The sequence below is a fragment of the Triticum aestivum genome, chromosome 3B (genome assembly GCF_018294505.1).
Source record: "Triticum aestivum cultivar Chinese Spring chromosome 3B, IWGSC CS RefSeq v2.1, whole genome shotgun sequence".
Lineage (NCBI taxonomy): Eukaryota > Viridiplantae > Streptophyta > Magnoliopsida > Poales > Poaceae > Triticum > Triticum aestivum.
The window spans coordinates 38,540,156-38,560,027 of record NC_057801.1 but is presented as its reverse complement, the minus strand read 5'-3'; the positions used below and the strand labels follow the sequence as shown (position 1 = coordinate 38,560,027).

The following is a 19,872-nucleotide window of genomic DNA, read 5'->3' as shown; positions in this document are numbered from 1 at the left end:
TTCTAAATGTAAGTCACAAGCAGATATCAAAGGTATGATCCAGAAGTTTTATGACACACTGTTCACTTCTGAACCTTGTTTTTCTGCTTATGATATTCTTGATGCCATTTCTCCCAAAATTTCTTCCGATATGAATGAGGACCTGTGTAGACCTTATTCTAATGAAGAGACCAAGGAGGCTTTGTTTCAGATGGGACCAACGAAAGCACCTGGGCCTGATGGTTTTCCAGCTCTATTCTATCAAACGCACTGGAGTTTTCTGGAAGAGGATATTTGCCATGCTGTGAGAAGCTTCCTTGAGGGAGGATCGATCCCGGAGGGGTTTTGTGATTCTGTGATAGTTCTAATCCCCGAGGTTGCCAGGCCGAAGCAGCTAAAGAATTTCTGTCCGTCCTATTAGTCTATGCAATGTTCTATACAAGATTGCTTCCAAGGTTTTGGCTAACCGTCTAAAGGTGTTTCTCTCTGTTGTGGTGTCGGAGTGCCAGAGTGCTTTTATGCTGGGTAGATTGATCACCGACAACACTCTTATTGCATATGAATGTCTGCATACTATTAGACAACAAAAGGCGAAGCAACCTTTCTTTGCCCTGAAGATTGATATGATGAAGGCATATGATCGTATTGAGTGGAGTTATCTTCAGGGCTGCTTGTGCCGGCTTGGTTTTGCTCCGGCATGGATTGAGTCAGTCATGAGGTGTGTCACCAATGTCCGGTATGCAGTCAGGGTTAATGGTGAGCTCACCGAACCTGTGGTTCCTTCGCGTGGTATTCGTCAAGGGGACCCAATTAGACCCTACATGTTTCTTTTGTGCACAGAAGGATTGCCGAGTCTGTTATTACAGAAGGAGAATTGTGGCGAGCTACATGGCATCGACAACGGTCGCTCTGGCCCACCTATCTCACATCTCCTGTTTGCCGACGACAGCATTTTCTTTGCCAGAAGTGACATCCATAGTGTGTCCTCTTTGGATTCCATTTTGAAGCTATTTTGTGAAGGATCGGGACAACTTATCAATAAGGACAAGTCCTCGATAATTTTTGGCAACAGGTGTCATGTCATGGTTCCTATCTTGGCATGCCTACTGTAGTTGGACGGTCTCCTACAAGTACTTTTAAATTTCTCCCTGATAGGGCTTGGCAGCATATACATGGTTGGTCTGATAGGACTTTGTCCATAGCAGGGTTGGAAGTTTTGCTAAAATCAATTATCCAAGCGATTCCGACTTTCATTATGAGCTGTTTTCAGCTTCCGGTGGCCATGTGTGAGAAGTTTCGTCATATTATCTCAGACTATTGGTGGGGCAGGGAAGATGGGAAGAAGAAGCTGCACTGGCGGTCCTGGAAGTGGCTCACTACGCCAAAATCTCTCGGGGGAATGGGCTTTCGTGATATGACACTTTTTAATCAAGCTATGCTTGGGAAGCAAGGATGGCGCTTACTTACAGAACCAGATTCATTATGTGCTCGGGTTCTCAAAGGAAGATATTTCCCTCATGGAGACTTTTGGAATGCTACAGCTCCTCGTTCCGCATCAGTCACGTGGCGAAGCATCCTTTATGGTCGGGAACTTCTGAAGCAAGGGATTTGCTGGAGGATTGGTGATGGTAAAGGCACCCGTATATTGTCTGATTATTGGATCCCTTCGTTTCCTCCTGACATGGTTAGGACAGCCTCGCCAATCCCAGAAACAGCCACAGTTCATTGTCTGTTGGACGAAGATACTGGTTCTTGGAATGATCAGACTGTGCATGCGTTCTTCGAGCCGGACGTTGCTGCATCGATCCTGCAGGTTCCTATCAAAAGGCATGATGGTTCAGATTTGGCATACTGGCCTATTACCAGGTTAGGGCATTATTCCGTTCGTTCGGCATACAACATGGCTCGGTCGAAAAGCTTCATGGCAAATATTAGTAGTAATGGTCGTGGTCAATCTCCTAACAGAGCGGCGGAGGAGAAGGAGTGGAAATCTGTATGGTCCGTTATTGCTCCTAACAAGATGAAGATCGTCTTATGGCGTTTTGCGCATAACTGTTTGCCTTCCGGGGAACAGCTTTGTAGACGCAATGTTCCTGCTCCTGCTGAATGTGCTTTCTGCAGCCGAATAGAGAGTATCGAGCATGCTTTTCTCTTCTGCCATTATGCAAGAAATGTGTGGGATGAAGTGAAGAATTTCTTTCATGTCCAGCTGTGCCGTCGTGAATTCAGGTCTCCAAAACAGTGCCTTTTTTATTTCTTGTCTCAATGCACAGATCGTGAGGCAACTGTGATGGCTGTATCCATTTGGCACATCTGGGATGCTCGAAATTTGGCTCGAAACACTCCTGAAGTTCCTACTCCGCGAAGTACTGCAAGCAAAATTCGTGGTTATGTTGACATGATATTCGAGCATATTTACAAGCCTGTTCCTGTGAATAGATGTGAGACCATTGCTTCTAGCTATAATTGGTCTCCACTGCCTCCAGGTACGGTTATGTTTTTTTCTGATGCAGCTTTATTTCATAACTTCAACAAGTCTGGGGCTGGTGTAGTAGCTCTGGACCATATGGGTCAATGCATCAAGGCGTGTACTGAAGTGTTGTCTGGTTCTCTCACACCCGAGATTGCCGAAGCTTTGGCTCTTCGCAGAGCGGTTGACATGGCGCGTGAGGAACACCTTTTCCATGAGATCTTTGCCACTGATTGCCTCTCCTTGGTGCAAAGGCTGAAATCCAAAGCCCGCGATCGTTCTGTTGTTGGTTCCGTCATTGATGATATCAAGATGACAACTCTAGGCTTCTCCTCAGTTTCGTTTGTGCATGTTCGTCGGCAATGTAATGTGTTGGCTCATGTTTTAGCTAGATCTTGTTTTAACTCTTCTGGTCTTTGTGTTTTCAATTCTGCTCCGGAGTGTATCCAGGAGGCTTTGTATGACTTTGTTATTTAGTCAATAAAGGGCCGACGTTCAAAAAAAACTATACTACGATTATTACTAGGATTTCTTATTGCGTATCTACTGGTTAAATAGTTCTTCTAGCTTGAATGATTACTAGGTACCAAGTAATGCGATTGGGTACACTGTCAAGGACGAATCGTGCTTCTGAATCTTAGCTGGTTCTTCTATCCTAAATGGCGTCTTATTGAATTGTGGAGCAAATCGCCAAACTTGCAGGTAAAATAATAGGTTTCCTTCATGTTTCTTCCGATCTCTTGACCACCAAAGTCGTCTAACACCTGTTTTGATTTGTACTCCTATATCAAATACAGCAATCTGAAAAGCCCCTGGTTACCTTACCACCAATGCGAACTGGTAGTTGAGTGAAAAGTGTTAGAACCATGGCTGATTTTCAGAAGTCAAAAAAATCATTTAGTACCATCACATATTCCCCCTATTTATGTTTCTCTTTGCTCAGTACCTCTGAAAAGAAGCTAATGCTTTTTTTTTGACAGAACTAACCAGTATGTGTAAAAGAATCAGCAACGCAAGTTCGCCATCACTACTCATATCTATGATGAACACAGGTATAACATCATACCCCTACTTCTTGACATGCTCCATGTGACGAAGTAATGTTTTTCTAACTTGGGCTGTATATGTTTGATTTAATGGAAACTCTGGAAACATCTCTCCAAGTCTGTTTGTTCAAGGTAGAGCCACCCATCTGTACATATATGAAATATGTTTTATGATACAAGTTGAATACGTCGTTGCTTTGTTTAATTTCTGAATCTACTCCATTGAACAAATTCTGAATTCACAAGGTTCATATCTTCAGCAATGTTACTTCCTCCATTTTTGTATACAAGGCCACTACCAAAGTTACAATTTGCAGCTATACAAGGCCACTAACACCAATCGAGATAAAATTGATGAGGTTTGCCTCGTACTAGCAACCGAGGACATTAAATACCCGTTGCATGCAAAGATTGGTTTGCATGCACCACATTAATCAACCAACAAGGAGTGAGCAAGTTGTCTTGTTGTGCGTTGGAGAGAATAATACACATTAATTAGTACGTAGAACTTGCACTCTGTACGCTCATATTGTGTGCTGAATCTTCACTCGAACAAGACATAAACTTGTAGGTCAAGTTATTGAATAAAGACTTCAACTATAGTTCTGTTTATAACCAGAATAGCAAGTTACAGATTGATCCAGATAGTGCTAGCTTACTCTACTTTATGCATGCCTGGAATAAGGGTCTATTGCACCCCTATTGCACAGGCTACTTAAATTGTAAATTCCACCCTTAGATCCCCACCGTATTGACCTTCTCTCTAATTTCTATAAGCAAAAGAAGGAAAGTGGTGGTATTCCAAAGCAAATTTGAAGTCTGAGATGGTTGACGGGAACCAAGGAATTTCGAAGCAATTATGCATTAGCAATTATTGTTTGTTTTGTGATACAATGCCGAACTCCACTTCGCTTGTTTAACTCTGGTACTGGTCACATTCTCAAAGAGTTGGCAATCGCTGTAGCATTTTTGAATTTACAAGTCAAATCACCTCAGATCTGGTAGAACTTGCACTTTGTACATTATTATTGTGAGCTGAATTTTCACTGAAATGAGAGATAAGCACGTATGTCAAGTTACTGAAATAAATCGTTCAATATAGCAACTTCACTGAAAATTAATGAAACAAAGATGAATAGAGAAATATCTTACATCAATCCAGAGAAGTTTTGCTTTGGTGGCATGTCCATGTCATCTGAACTTCTCTCAAACATTTCTAGAACCTTGGTTATGGTAGGTCGATATGCAGGTAGTATTTGTATGCACCACAAGCCAATTAAGGTCATCTTTCGCGCAATTTCCTCCATTTCTCTTGTGACTTCACATGCTTGTAATCCATCATCTTGCACAAAGTGGTCGAAAATCCAGTCTGGAAAATACTTTTCGCTGGAATTTTCAACAATTGATTTTACGTTTCTCCTGCCTCCAACCATCTCCAAAAGCATCATTCCATAACTATAAACATCTGACTTTGTTGAAACCACTCCGAAGGTTCAAGAGTGAACTTCTGGAGCGATGAACCCAATTGTTCCTCTAGCACCAGTCATTGAAAGCTTGCTCTCCTTTGTATGACACAATTTAGCTAGACCAAAATCAGCAATCTTTGGGCTAAAGTCTTTATCTAGAAGGATATTCTAGGGCTTGATACCAAAGTGGAAGATACGTGTATTACAGCTATGGTGCAAGTATTCGAGGCCACGAGCAATCCCTATTGCTATCGCATAGAGCCTCTCCCATCCTAAAATTTCTTTGGGGTCCTCTGAGTAAATGTACTTATCCCGGGAACCATTGGGCATGTACTCATATATAAGAGCTCGTTTCGATCCCTCCAAACAAGATCCAAATAAGATAACAACATTGACATGCAAGGTCCTGCCAATGCTCATAACCTCATTCACAAATTCATCCCCATTTCCTTTGCAGTCATGCAAGAATTTCATAGCAACTGTGTTAGAGTTGTGTCGAATATAGTGTACAAGGTAGGTTACAGTTGGACTTATAGTTGTATTGTGTTTACATAGGATGTTGAGTCGTGTCCTAGTAGGACACTTGTATCCTAGGCCTCTCATATATAGCGGGGGTAGACTCACGATGTAACCTATGCCAGCATAATAGCACAGGCGCGCAAGGGGGAGCCGGCAGCGTGTGCCGGCGCCCGGGTGGCCGGTGTGCAATATTGTGACGGTGTCATGGGGAGGAGCGCCCATAGTCAAGCCCCGGGGATGTAGCCATATCAGTGAACCTCGTTAACAAATCTCGGTGTTGTGTTCGTGTGATTGCTTGGTCCTCGGATGATCGACGGTATGCCTCAGATTTATTCTAACAAGTGGTATCATGAGCTAGGTTGTTCGAAGGCTGTGAATTGTTGATTTAGAGGAAGTATCAAGTTTGAGATTGCAAGCCGTAGTGACGTGGTTCTCGGCGAGATCGAAAAAGCAATTGGAAGGAGCTAGATCGGAAGCGCGGTATCGTGGGAGCGTCGTAATCTCGGCGACTTTGGACTGCATGTGGTGGCGGATCGCAGTAGCAGTCGTGGGCGTGGCAGCGGCTCGTATGGCAGGCTAGCTCGCTAGCGGCCCGTCGGGTAGTGCAGGCGGAGGCTCACGGATCGGGCAGCGGCCCGTGGCGTATGCATGTCCGCGTAGCGCTGGACTCAGTTGGAATTAGCACACATCATTCGAGATTTGTTTGGAGACCAAAAGGGGATCGAGTCCTTTGTGGAGAGCGTACTCTCCTGTCGTGCTTGAGGCGGAGACGTGAGGTGCTAATAAGAGCAGCCTCATTGGGTCACCATAGGACGACGGGACAGAGACACGACAGATCAATTTGAGCGGAAGGAAAAGGACCATCACGTTGTGCATCCATTGGAAAGCAGCGACTTGGCAGGCAACGCTAGCATCATATATTGAGCCAGGAGCATATCACGATTTTTGCTATTAGTCCACAGGGGTGTACCTCATCAGGATTTGCTTGTGTACTTGGGGCATTGTAGTGGAGCTCGGTTAATTTTTCGCAGGTGAAATATTTGTTGGCACAACAGGGATGCTTGAAAGCGTTGCAGGAAGTCATGTCAGCTAAGATGGAATTATCATGTGATGGATGGAAATTTGCAGAAGATGATCTGGGAGTCTGGGTCGGATTGGACAGTCTGACAGGATCGACGCAAGTCGGTTGGTACAGAAGACGGTGGTGGGATCGGCAAAGACGACGTAGGAGCGTGATGCTGATGGTGACCGACTGCTGGGCGTGGAAACACGCGGCACGGGCCTGAGTGCTTGTGTGACTTCGACAAGACTATGGCGCGGGGTTGATTCAAGGTGATGTACACATGGACACTACTAGGGAAAAACCTATACATAGAATCTTACCAGCAGCGCTCTTCAAAATACCATGCTACTGCTACTTAGCAGCAGCGCGTGTCTGCCAAACGCGCTACTGACTTGGAAGTAGCAGTAGCGTGTGTAGCCTACAGCGCTACTGCTATAGTTGCCATGACCTTGGCCCCCCCGCTAGCTATAGCAGTAGCGCACTTTACTATAGAGCGCTACTGCTACTCAGGTTAGCTGTAGCGCGTTTTGGCAAACGCGCTACAACTATCCCTACCTTATCCCCACGCACGACCGGTCCTCTCACTCACTCTCACTCTCGCCCGTGTCAACCGTCTCGTCCGTCGCCGCCGCCGCCGCCTTCGTCCGTCCGCCGCCGAGGTACTCCCCTCCTTCCGTCCCTCCTCCATCCTCCTCGCACATCCTCCCTCCGCCTGTGGCCGCCCCTCCCTCCTCCGTCGCCGCCCTCCTCCCTCCGCCCGTGGCCGCCCCTCCTCCCTCCTCCGCCAGCAGCCCTCCTCCCACCGCCCTCGACCTCGCCTCCCCTAGCTACCTCTCCGTCGCCCCCCACCCCCTGCCACTAGTTAGTACTAGATTTAGTAGTAGTAGATGTTAATTTAGGGTTAGCTAGTACTAGATGTTGCTTAGTTAGTACTAGATTTTTAGTAGTAGTATTGGTAGTTGAACTACTTTAGTTGTAGTTGAACTAGTTTAGTAAGTAAATTAATAAACTAGTTGAACTAGTTGAATTAACAGAACTAATCTATTTTTAGTAAGATAATTAATATAACTAGTTGAACTATTTTATTTTTAGAAAGAACTAGTTTTTTTCTATTTATAGTAAGTTTATATTTAGTAAGAACTAGTTGAATTAATAAAACTAGTTGAACATGTCATGTTTGTTGTTAGTGATAACTTATATGGTTTCAGGTGACCTCCGTCGTCCCCGTCACCGACCCCCTCCGACATCCCCGACGTCGTCCCAGTCACCGATCCCCTCCGACACCGAGGTGAGAGCAGCCAAATATCCTTGTATATCTTGTGTTGTTGCTCAAATTGAATGTGGTTGCCCAAGTGGCCGTTCATGTTCAGTTTACATCTTCGAGTGGCCTATGTTTTGCCGGAGTGTTGGTTAATTTCCGTTCCGGTAAATTTCAGGCGCTCGATATGTCCTTTTTTAGCAAAGGTTATGCCGGATTTTGTCGTGAATTCTGGCATGATTTGTGCTAGAATATGTACAAGTTTAATCTTTGAATTATGATTGTAGGAAATGTCGTACTCGGACGACGACGGTCTCCCGGGGGAGTGTAGCTGGTGCCACGACGATCGAGGTATGTGCGACAGGTTCGTTTGGCTGGACGACGATCGGCGCTTCAGCATTAAGCTCGAGGAGACCTTCGATTGTGAAACGGTACGCAACAACGACAAGTGTTTTTTTCTCCATTAAGCATGACTTCAACTATTTCAACGTCTAATTTTCATATTTTACAATTCGACTAGCTTATGCCATGCCATGCAAGACGCTATGTCTTGGAGAGGATGGGTTTTGAAGACCATGAAAATTTCGAAACAAAGAAAATACACCTAAGGACCCATCATGATATGGATTTTGAAGTAAATCTGTACAATGCTCAGAGCGTAACCAATTTTGGTTGCCAAAATTGGGAAGCACTTTGCAAAATGTATGGTTTTTATGAGGGTATGATTGTCACCATGGATCTTGGTGATCCTGACAGCGAGAAAGACAATAAAGACATTTGGGTCCTTGTTGATACGCTTCCGATTGTACCGCTATGTGAGTTTCTCAAACATAGTTATTAACTAATTTATATTGTTTATTTCAAAATAGTTGATAGCTTATTTCCATTGGCAGCTTATTTTGATTCTTCAAAGACTGTGCGGAAGATGGTAGATAAAACCCACTACACCGAAGGCACCCAATTAACGTATAAGGAGAAAAATCATCTGATCGCATTTTGTACTCTTCTTGAGAATTACAATGACTATTATCGAACTCCTCCAAATTATGGTGAATACGTGCCACTAGTGCATGTGTTGAACAACGATAACTTCTCTGGAGATACCCTGGTAAGATTTTTTAATATTACGACATCCGTGCATTTTTTGCATACTTCTAAAACTAGCACATCATTGCTAACTATGAAGTTATTATTATGTTTTTCAACAGAAACTCCCGATGGATTGTGTGCCTCATCTGATGTCTCTGCATGGTCGCCTCTCAGTTCTGAACATACTGCCAAGTAAATCTACGGGGCTCACCTGTGCATATCGGATTTCTAAAACCCGTGAACACATGATCATCAGAGAATGGAAGAAATATATGGACATTCGCAAGGAGGTTCTTGGAAGTAACATTCAGCGTGAGGCAAGAATGGGAGACAGGCTAATCTCCATTCTCCATAATGGAGAGTCAGGGGCTATCTTGTTTTTTGTTATTTTACCTTAGAAAATGTAGTAGGTCTTAATTGAATGTAATAGGTCCTATGAGGTACAATATGTTTATTATGTGGTAATGTGTTAGAGTTGATAATGATGATCTTGAGGAGGTGTTATGTGATGTCAATGATGAAAACGATGATATTGAGGAGGTGTTATATGACAATGATGTATTATGATGCTAAGTTGTTAATGATATGATGATGATGATGATATTATTATATCATTGGGTGAAAGAACCGCGGATTAGTTTCAAGTGGATGGACATCCACTTGAAACTAGTCCACGGTTCTTTCACCCCATGATGTAATAACTCATTATGATGTAAAAACAATCTCTAAATTCCTGTTGTATGAAAACTTATGTAAAGGTGTATGAATACAACATGAAAAAGAAAAGAAATAAAATACTAAATAATAGTAGTAGCGCGGGTAAGGAGAAGCGCTACTACTAATTACCAGTAGCGATGTTCTAAAGAACCGCTGCTACTAAGTCAATTTAGCAGTAGCGTGGGTCAGGACACGCTACTGCTAAGCATTAGCTGTAGCGCCTTATCAGTAGCGCTCCTTCCCGCGCTATTGATAGGCCCAAAACCCGCGCTGCTCCTAGGCTTTTCCCTAGTAGTGGGAGCTTTAAGTCGACGGGGTGTGAGGGTGGACTGATCATGTACCATGGAGTCATGTTGAAGGTGGAGCTAGATTGAGGGGCTACGGTGTAAGGATCCAGAGAATCGAAGCCTATTTCAGCTGGAAAAAAAGTGAGTGACACTTAGTTCAGACTGGAGCCCAGTGGTCTGATGGAAGCGTGAAACTCATCATCGGTCGGTGATGATCAGTGGTACTCTGCAGTGGGGGTTGAGTGGTGTGGTTTTGCAACCCTTGAGACTCGACCGGGACAGCGGAGGCTCGACGCGGTAATAACGGTGAGGCGTGTTGTACGCACGATGCATGGAGACGGGCCAGGGCTCTGGTGGTCATACATGTGGTGAGACAACTGTGAATTTGACTCGGGATGACTACATGCAACGGTGAAATTCCTTCAAGTTTCAGACAGGCGGTCAAGAAAGGAGCGGTGACGTTGAGTTCAGGTAATTCTTATGTGTGACACCCAATATGTGAGTTGTTCATTTTTCACGCAGGTCAGTGATCAGTGTGTGATGGCGTTGGACGGATACTCTGGAAGTTGGGAGCACAAACTAGAGTAACAAGGAACTTAATTTTGCTCGAGTGTTGACTGTGGTCAAGAAAAGAAGGGACTACAAGTTGCAAGTGGAGTCATATGGAGTCTTCGGAGTAGCAGCGGTACTTACGGGATAAACTCAAGTCCAATGTACATGGAAGTTTGACGCATTGACGAATTCAAGGTGGTGGAGAATATTCGCCAAGGTGGAGTTTGTTAGAGTTGTGTCGAATATAGTGTACAAGGTAGGTTACAGTTGGACTTGTAGTTGTATTGTGTTTACATAGGATGTTGAGTCGTGTCCTAGTAGGACACTTGTATCCTAGGCCTCTCATATATAGCGGGGGTAGACACATGATGTAACCTATGCCAGCATAATAGCACAGGCGCGCAAGGGGGAGCCGGCAGCGTGTGCCAGCGCCCAGGTGGCCGGTGTGCAGTATTGTGACGGTGTCATGGGGAGGAGCGCCCATAGTCAAGCCCCGGGAATGTAGCCATATCAGTGAATCTCGTTAACAATTCTCGGTGTTTTGCTCGTGTGATTGCTTGGTCCTCGGATGATCGACGGTATGCCTCGAATTTATTCTAACAAACTGGACCACCATCATGTAGTCTTCCTTTGAAAACCACACCATAGCCTCCTTTACCAAGCTGATCGTTACGAGAAGATGTTATTTTAATTACCTATGAGTACATGTATCTTTTTGGAGCTAGGGATCCATACCCAAGCCTCTATATCCGGCAAGGTTTACGCTCTATTATTGATACAATTGATTGAAAGTGACCCATGGTGAATATTGGATGTGGCACGTGCCCTTTTTTGGTATGTGGGTGTGTACAAATGTCTTGTGTATTCAGTAATTTGATTCAAATTTTTTGAACGGGTGTGGCGATTGCTTTGGTTCGCTTATAATTTTTTGGCTGCATGTGGGCCAGGCTGCAGCAATGCTACATCTACAGGGGTTTTACAGGAGCTTTACAGGCTAGGCTTAGGTGGGATGTGTTGATTGATTGTTAAGATGAAGCGGGCCCCATCCTGAAAATCAGGAGGGGGAGATTAGTGAGGGGAGAGGGTTAGTCCGTTAACTCTTGTAAAATCTTCCCGTACGTCTAGCATTTTTGGGCCAGGCTGATGTGATTGTTCTTGGGCCGTTGACCTGGTTGTCTAGCGTTCCTTCCGTAGGCTTCCTTTCTTATGTGGCTTGCACGTGGCTCCTGATCGAGTTGTGGTGTCGTGCATCCATCTATTCGGTTCTCGGTGCCGCTTTCCAGTCAAAAAAGGGTGTCGCTTCGATCGCGTGATCTAGACGCTCCTCGTGTTTTTGATCGGTGACGCTTCCATCGTTTGATCTAGAGTCTGCTGTTAGTTTCTGGTTCGCGCCGCTGTCGTCGTCTAATCTCGAAACCTCGCCCTCTATCGCCACCATTGCGGGGTTATAATAGATCGTCCTTCTTGCCATATTTTGTAGTAGGTCTTCTTCGGTCTCACGTATATTGTCTCCATGGCATCTCTTTCTTTTTGTTGTAATGGACCGCGGCGTCCGGGTCGGCCTCCTCGGTCCCGGGGGGCTGTGGTTGGCCGGCACGGCGGTTGGGGCCGTTCTGCTGTGTCGCCGCTGTGTCGGCTCGGCCCGTATGTATGGAGCATGCTCCGGCGTTTGATGATCATGCATGCAGTCTGCGGCCGGCTCATGGGATGCCAGAGCGAGCACCCTGGCAAGCGGCGCCACTCGTGCGACAACGGCTGCGTCTACGTCCGGTGCTCACCGATGGACGGCGGCGTTTGCTCCGCCGGGTCCAGTACGTCTATAACCAGCACGGCTACCAGAGCTGCGTAGCCCACTACGAGGCCGTGACCACGAGAGCATGTGCCCACACGTGCCTTTCTCCTGCACGGGGTCCGGCCATGCCTCCATCGGTTCGCTGTCGTCGCCGCTGAAGTCAGCCGCCAGGAGCGGCGGCTCCGGATCTCCATCGCCCCCGACTTTTCCTTGTAGTGTCTCGCCTCCGCCGTTGTGCCGCATCGAGCTAGCCAGAATCGACATCGTGGGCATCAGCCCCTTCTCAAGTCGCGCATCGTGGACGCACCCCGCACGTGGCTCCTGCGGCAACAGCGTGAGGTGGCAGCGACCTGCGTGCATGTAGAGCGGCGGTGGCGGCACACGCTCATCGTGCGGGGAAGATGTCCTTCGCACCTGGTGGCTAGCCGGGCATGGCTGCATCCGGGATGATGGAGCAGACATCGCCGCCCATTACGAACACCGGTATGGCAGCCATTCTGCGTTGGGTGGAGGAGGTCGGAGCAAACGCTAGCACACCAGCCAAGTTATGGCTACAGCCACGGCAGCGTCGATGCAATCCAGAACCTCTCGCCTTCAACTGGAGTATCCTGTGGAAGACGCGGTGCTCGATGTATGTTCCCTAGCTACCCGGTGTTTGTCCCCTGCTCCACAGGTACCGTGGCTTCTAAAAGTCCAAAACAGGTCGGGTTTCTTTCTTTGTGTTCTTTTGCAAGATTTGATGTGTTTCTTTCTCTATGTTCTTCCGCCCATAGTGTACACTTATCAATCAATTTTTACAAGAGACCGAGGGGCCAGGGTATCTCCGATGTGACCGCCCATAGTTTTTTTTTTTTTGACTTTGACAGAATCAACCTTGCCATAAAGAAAATGACGCGCGCGGATTGGATGCCCTTCCTCGATCAGATCAGAAAGATCAACCCGGCATGGCAGCGGGGTCTCATCCAACGCTCGGGACGGCTGATCCTAGCTAAAACCGTGATCTCTGCTCGGCCGATTCATCAACTTCATGTTCTGAACGCACCGGACTGGGTCTTGGAAGAGATTGATAAGTGCATGAGGGTGTTTTTTTTGGGCTGGAAAGGAGAAGGCTAAGAGCATCCCAACAGCCGCGGTGGAAATTTTGGGTTTTAGTGCGCGCGCAACCGCTCCGGGAGCTCCAGTGGAGGCGCAATAACCGCGTGCGCGGTCCGAAACGCCATCACGCACCGGTTTTTTGGTGCGCCCGCTCCCGCGCGCTGCACACTCGTGCACCCGCTCCGCACCCCCTCCGTCGTGCCGCTTTTGCCCTGCCCGAGCCGTTGCCGACGAATTCGCCCGATGGACGGACGCGCCGACATCCCCCTCACCCCTTCCTACGCCTGCGACCCCTCCGCCGCCGCCGTGGCATGGGAGCCATGGGTGGCTTCGGAGCTACCATGGGCGGCATGGGTGGCTTCAGAGCTACCATGGGGGCCATGGGAGGCACGGGTGGCTTCGAAGCTACCATGGGAGGCATGAGTTTTGCGTCTCTCATGGGAGGCATGGGAGCACCTCCGGTGGCATGGGTGGATGTCTTCTTGTGTGCCTCATCACACACCTTCGCATGATGTAGTTGAAGATCTTGCCAACACCTTCCGAGCTCCACATGATGATGCGGCGCGCGACAATGAAGAGGAGTAGGAAGAATCGTCTCCGGATGAGGATGATGAATCGGAGGAAGTGAAGGATGAAGACGAGGATGCGGCAAGATTGTTGATGTGCCATTCGTTTGTGTGAACTTTTATGTCATGAACTTGGTTCGGATTTTGAACTTGGCTGGATGATGATGTGGGCATGAATTTGAACTTTTATGTCATGAACTTGTTTTGGTTATTTAAACTATGCTATATTTTGTTTTGATGTTTGAAATATCACCATATTGTCTCCAAAATGCAACAATGGCAAGCGACGACTGCTCGCGCGTGCTGCAGTTTAGCGCGTCTGTTGGAGCGGCTCGGGCGTGCTATATTTTGCAGCGGCCGCTGGAGCCAGTGCAGCGTGGCGCGCAAAAGCTGGCGATTCCGGCCCTGTATACTGTTTTTAGCGCGCCACGCGTTGCGCGTCTATTGGAGATGCTCTAATGGAGGGCAGTTCTTGGTTGCTTGGGACACGATTTGTCGTCTGACATGCTATGGAGGCCTTGGCATGAAGAACCTACATCTACAGGCCCTCACGCTCCACGTCAGATGGGAATGGCTCCGGAGGACTGACACGACCAGGCCCTGGCAAGGTATTACTCTGTCCAGCGACAATGATGCTTCGGTGGTCTTTGATAGCCTGGTCAAGACCGCGGTAGGAAGTGGCGCACGTGTCCTATTCTGGAAAGACAGGTGGGTCCACGGCTTCAAGGTGGACGAGATTGCGCCATTGGTGGCGTCCCTCGTGAGTACCCGGGGAAAGAATGCTAGGACGGTTGAGCAGGCTTTCGATGACAATGCTTGGACCCTAGATGTTGAAGGCGAGCTATCCTTCACGGCCCACATGCAGGTGGCCAATCTTTGCCTCGCGATCGCCACCGTCCCATGCAACCCTAATGCACCAGATGAGTTCCTTTGGACGGCCTATCTGTCTAGTAGCTACACGGCGAAGTTAGTATACATAAGGCTTTGCATGGGCCTTGAGAGATCTCCCGCAGACGAGTGCATTTGGAGGAGTTAGGCACCTCTAAAGTGCAAGATTTTTGCATGGTTGACAACCAAGTATCGCCTCTGGATGTCTGACCGTCGTGCGAGGCACGGGCTTCAGGATGAGCCTTCGTCTTGTTATCTTTGCCTGCAGGAAGAGGACAACGTGGACCACATTGTCGGGCACTGTGTCTACGCGAGGGAAGTGTGGCATGGGTGTTGCGACAGGCTGCAAATCAATATTGACATTCCCTCCACCACGGGCACGTTCCAGGGTTGGTGGCTTGGCCAAAGAACTAACTTCTCAGGCAAGTTTCGGCGTGGTTTCGACTCCTTCATGATTGATACCGCTTGGTTGTTATGGAAACAACGGAACGCTAAGGTCTTCAATAGGCAACAACAGCAACGGATGGCTAGACAATTGATAGACATAGCCTTAGAGGAGATCAAAGAGTGGAGCGAGGCAGGTCTCGGAGTTGGTGGTTTAGACCCCTTTGTGAGATAGTGATCTTTGTTTTAACTTTGGTGTAAGGTGGCGTCGTGCCTTTATAGATGTTCGCATCCACACTACGCCGCTCTTGTAATTAATATTCTCCTTCTATAAAAATATGGTACGCCATAGGCATACTCTCGAAAAAAAATTGTTCTTCAAAAGACTATGGATGTGACCGTTCATAGTGGACTACCGTTTTTCTTTGCGGGGAACATAGTGGACTACCGTTGACTGACTATGCTTCTCCGCAGCACTATCTCGGCTACTCTGAGCTCGTGCGAGCACATGAAGTCACCCACTTGGCATGCTCATCATCGGCTACTCTGAGCTCGTGCGCGCACATGAAGTCACCCACTTGGCATGCTCGAAGGCCGGTCGTAGTAGTATTTTTGTTTGGTTTGCAGGGATCGGGAAAAAGGCCAAGAGCCCAAATCTGCAAGAGTTAGGTCGTCGTCGCCGACTGATCTGCCATGCCTCGCGTTGCTGAAAAAAAAAATCTGCCATGCCTCGATTCGCCACGCCATCTCACCGTGCTACCTCCCTCCAACGCCAGGACGTCGTGATCCACGCAACGAACAGCCTCTCACCCCTCCCGTCGCGTGCTCTCATGGCCTGCCACCGCCACGAGGCCTCGCCCGCTCGGAAGCGCCGGTGATCAGGGCAGGAAATGTTGGGCCCCGGCGGTGATGTCGAGGGAGAGTAAGGGCGCGGCAGGGCGATCTGCGCCACGCTAGGAGTAGGCCTCTGGTCGCCGGTGCGGCTCTGCGCTTGTGAAGGAGAATGGCGGTGCTACTCGATTGAGTGGTCGCCAAGAGCAGCAAGGTAAAAATAAGTGTGTTTCCTTCTGCTTTTATAGTTCTATTGTTGATTGGAAACTATCTTTTCCAATTTTGGGTGGTTGTTACTTCCATAGAGCAATATGATCTGCTGATTTTATATGATTTGTTCATGGATAAGATACTTCAATCTCGGCATGTATCACTGCAATGTTCACCTTCACAACAACGCATCCAGGTTACTTAATTTTGTGGGGTCGTTAGGTTGTGGTTAGAATAGATGCTCTACGACACTTACTGGGTTCCCGAGGCCCCTAACTTGGAATGTATTGCTACTGCTTCTATTTATGGATCTTGGTACCTAGAATACCAAACACATGAATCACCCAAACAACTTTTATTTGGTTATCCATGTTTTCACTCATATCAAATACAATAATCTCAAACAGCCCGGCCATTCTGAGGGACACGAAGCAATGTTTGAAAAATAAATATTACTGTTACACACTGCTCACAGACTGTAATAACATAATGGTAATGCAGTGGCACTTCGAGTATACATTTGTCCACTTAATCCTACTTTTGGGTCATGGTAACAGAGCAGGGGATGAGGAGCAATACGATGATCTGTAACCATAACTTGTATCGGACGACAAGTATGACTGGATTGAGGGACACGAAAGGAACGGCTTCGGTGGTATCTCCAATTCGTTGATGCTCTTTTCCAACATATCAATCACCTTGCTCATCGAAGGACGGTTTTCGGGGTTAGTTTGTATGCACCATAAGCCGACCAAGGTCATCTTTCCCATGGCCTCTTCGCGGCCAAAGTGTTCAAGCGATTGTGTTCTCCTAGTTCCCGGGGGCCTCAGAAAGCCTCCGGTTAATTACTCCCGCGTATAATACCGCGGGACACCCCCGATTAAGCTGCGCAGTCGTCGTCTTCGATCTTCGCTTCGCGTTCGTCATGCATTGTGGTGGTGTGTGTGGCGGCAGCAGAGTCCGTGTACTAGGTGGTACACGCGCCGTCGAAAACGTGGCCTTTGCTCCGGCCACACCTGTTTATGCCGTCTTGCATCGTCGGTCTCGAGCGGCGTCGACGTTGTTGGAGTTGGGTAGCATGCATGATTGGGCTTGGCTTGGACGTCGTTGATGGATTTGTAGCTTCGCCGGAAGTGCGAGGGATATGCCCTTGGGAGTACACATTGGAAGGAGAACAAGGGACAGATGGACATGCGGCACATGGAGTGCGCACACCCGTCGATGACCGCATACACCGCTGCGAAATAGCGGAGGAAGTCACCACCTGGTGCTGCCCAGTGTGGCTGGTGGCGGCAGATGGGCCTCACGCCAATGAGTGTGGCGCTGACACGGAGTGCCGACGGTGATGCCGAGCCCATCTCCACGATGGATGCGTCCGAAAAGGGAGCCGCTAGACATGAACAGACCCCGGCACATGTGACACGTGTTTGTCCTGAAGAAGAGGGAGGCTGCGAGATACGCCTAAGCGTGTCCTGGCTCCAACTAGATGATGTCTCTGCCGCCATAGTTACGACGAGTTGTCATGACTCGTCAAGTTTCGTGCCGCCGGCATCGTTACGACGAGTCATCGTGACACGTCGAACGCCGTGCCACCGCCAGCGCGTCAAACGGATTGTGTCGCCAAGTCCTGGCCAGCCCATGGCGCCTCCATGGACCGGCGAGACGGCGGTGAGAGATACCTCGCGGTGCGACGGAGCCTCGCCCTGGCACCACCGGTAGTGTAGGTAGAAGGGTGGCGCACTAGATGGCGTCGAGTCGAACGATGTGTGCCGCCGAGTCCCGGCACGATGGTGTTGCCAGCGGACTCGGCGATGGAGGATGCGCCAGGGACCGCGCGAACAACGCCCCGGTGCGTCGTCGCCTTGCATGGAGGGTGCGTTGGGGGTTGCACACAAACCGCAGTCGTGCATGTCATCACCGGTGATGAGTCCGACACGAAGGAATCACCGCGGGTTGCGCAAAGACAACAACCCCGGCGCGTCGTCGCCGGTGGTGAGTCCGACACAAAGGCATCGCCGTAGGTTGCGAACAAACGGCTACCCTGGCACGTCGTCCCCGGTGGTGAGCCCGGCACAAAGGGATCGCCAATGGCTGCATACCCAGCGTGTCGTCATCTTGCATGGAGGGTGCGCCGGGAGTTGTGTGTGGCCGGCAACCCCGACACGTCGTTGTTGTCCTCGCGGGAGTTGTCGGCGGTGAGTAGTGCACCGGGGGCTACACATGACCGGCATGACATCATCTTGAAGGTAGAGTGCGCCGAGGGTTCCACGCGAGCGGTAGCCCCGACACGTCGCCGAAAGAGCCATGGACAACCCCGGCGCTGGCTTTTGAATACTTCTTTTGAATATGAATTCACTGGTATAATTTTTGCTCTCACCACAGTCGCTCTCGTTGGTTAAATTTATGGTCAAACTTGAAGCCTGGAAACCGAGAACGCACTATATTTGGAACGGAGGGAGTATGAATGTGTGCATCTGCGGACCAGAGCCTTGGAGGAGCCATTCTTTTTGAATGGAAACATACTCAGAAGGTGATCTTTCTAAAAAATAGAGGAAAAGGGAAGGTAAGGGCAGAATTGGGCTGCCAGAACAAACTGGGCCTGGTTACTCCTTCGACAAGGCCTATAGCCCAAAACCTCCGACGCGGATCGGCGTTGCGCCGCCGCTGGCTGGCCGGTGTGTGCCCCCAATTCCCCGCGGAAAATCCTATATGCCGCTCGTTGCGTCAAACTGCCGGCGCTTCGCACAGGCGAGCGACCGAGCAGCGACGCAACGGGCCGGCCCGTTTAACCGTCCAGCGCTCCCGGTTTTGGGAACCTTCTAGAGGTTCCCAGCTGGGTTTTTTTCTGGTTTTGGGAACCTTCTAGAAGGTTCCTGAACCGGTTTTTTTTCTTTTTCTATTTCTGTTTCTTTTACTTTTCTTTTTTTCTTTTTTGTCTTTCAAGTTTATGTTTTCTGTTTCAAAAAAATGTTTGCGCTTTTTCAAAAATGTTCGTGAACAAGTTTGTTCAGAAAATGTTCTTTTCATTCATAAATTTGTTCTCAAGATTCAAAAAATGTTCATGCTTTAAGAAATTGTCCAAATTTGTTCTTCGTTTCAAAATTTGTTCTCAAGATTCAAAAAATGTTCGTACTTTCAGAAAATATTTATGTTCAAATTTTGTTCTCAATTTGAAAATTTTGTTCTCTAAATTCAAAAAATGTTTGGGATTTTATATTTTTGTTCAAAAAATGTTCTTTTCGTTCATAAATATGTTCTCAAGATTCAAAAAATGTTCATGCTTTAAGAAATTGTCCAAATTTGTTCGTTGTTTCAAATTTGTTCTCAAGATTCAAAAAATGTCCGTGCTTTCAAAAATTGTTCGCACTTCCAAATTTGTTCTCCATTTCGAAATTTGTTCTCAAGATTCGAAAAATGTTTGCACTTTAAAAAATTGTTCGTGCTTCCAAATTTGTTATCCGTTTCAAGTTTGTTCTCAAGATTCGAAAAATGTTTGTCAATTAGAAAAATGTTCAGGGAATTTTATAAAATTTCTTGTTTTGAAAATTTGTTTGTAATTTTGAAAAAAATTCTAGTTTTCAAAATATGTTCTCTGTTTTTTTTGGTTTTTATTTTCCTTTACTTTTTTGTTGTTATTTTTCATGTTTCTACAAAAGTTCA

At 47.5% G+C, this 19,872-nt stretch overlaps 1 pseudogene; it reads right to left on the bottom strand.

The window, feature by feature from the left end:
• Positions 1–4,482: 4,482 nt before the first annotated feature.
• LOC123067234 (LEAF RUST 10 DISEASE-RESISTANCE LOCUS RECEPTOR-LIKE PROTEIN KINASE-like 2.1) lies at positions 4,483–11,884 on the bottom strand (annotated as a pseudogene).
• Positions 11,885–19,872: the final 7,988 nt, after the last annotated feature.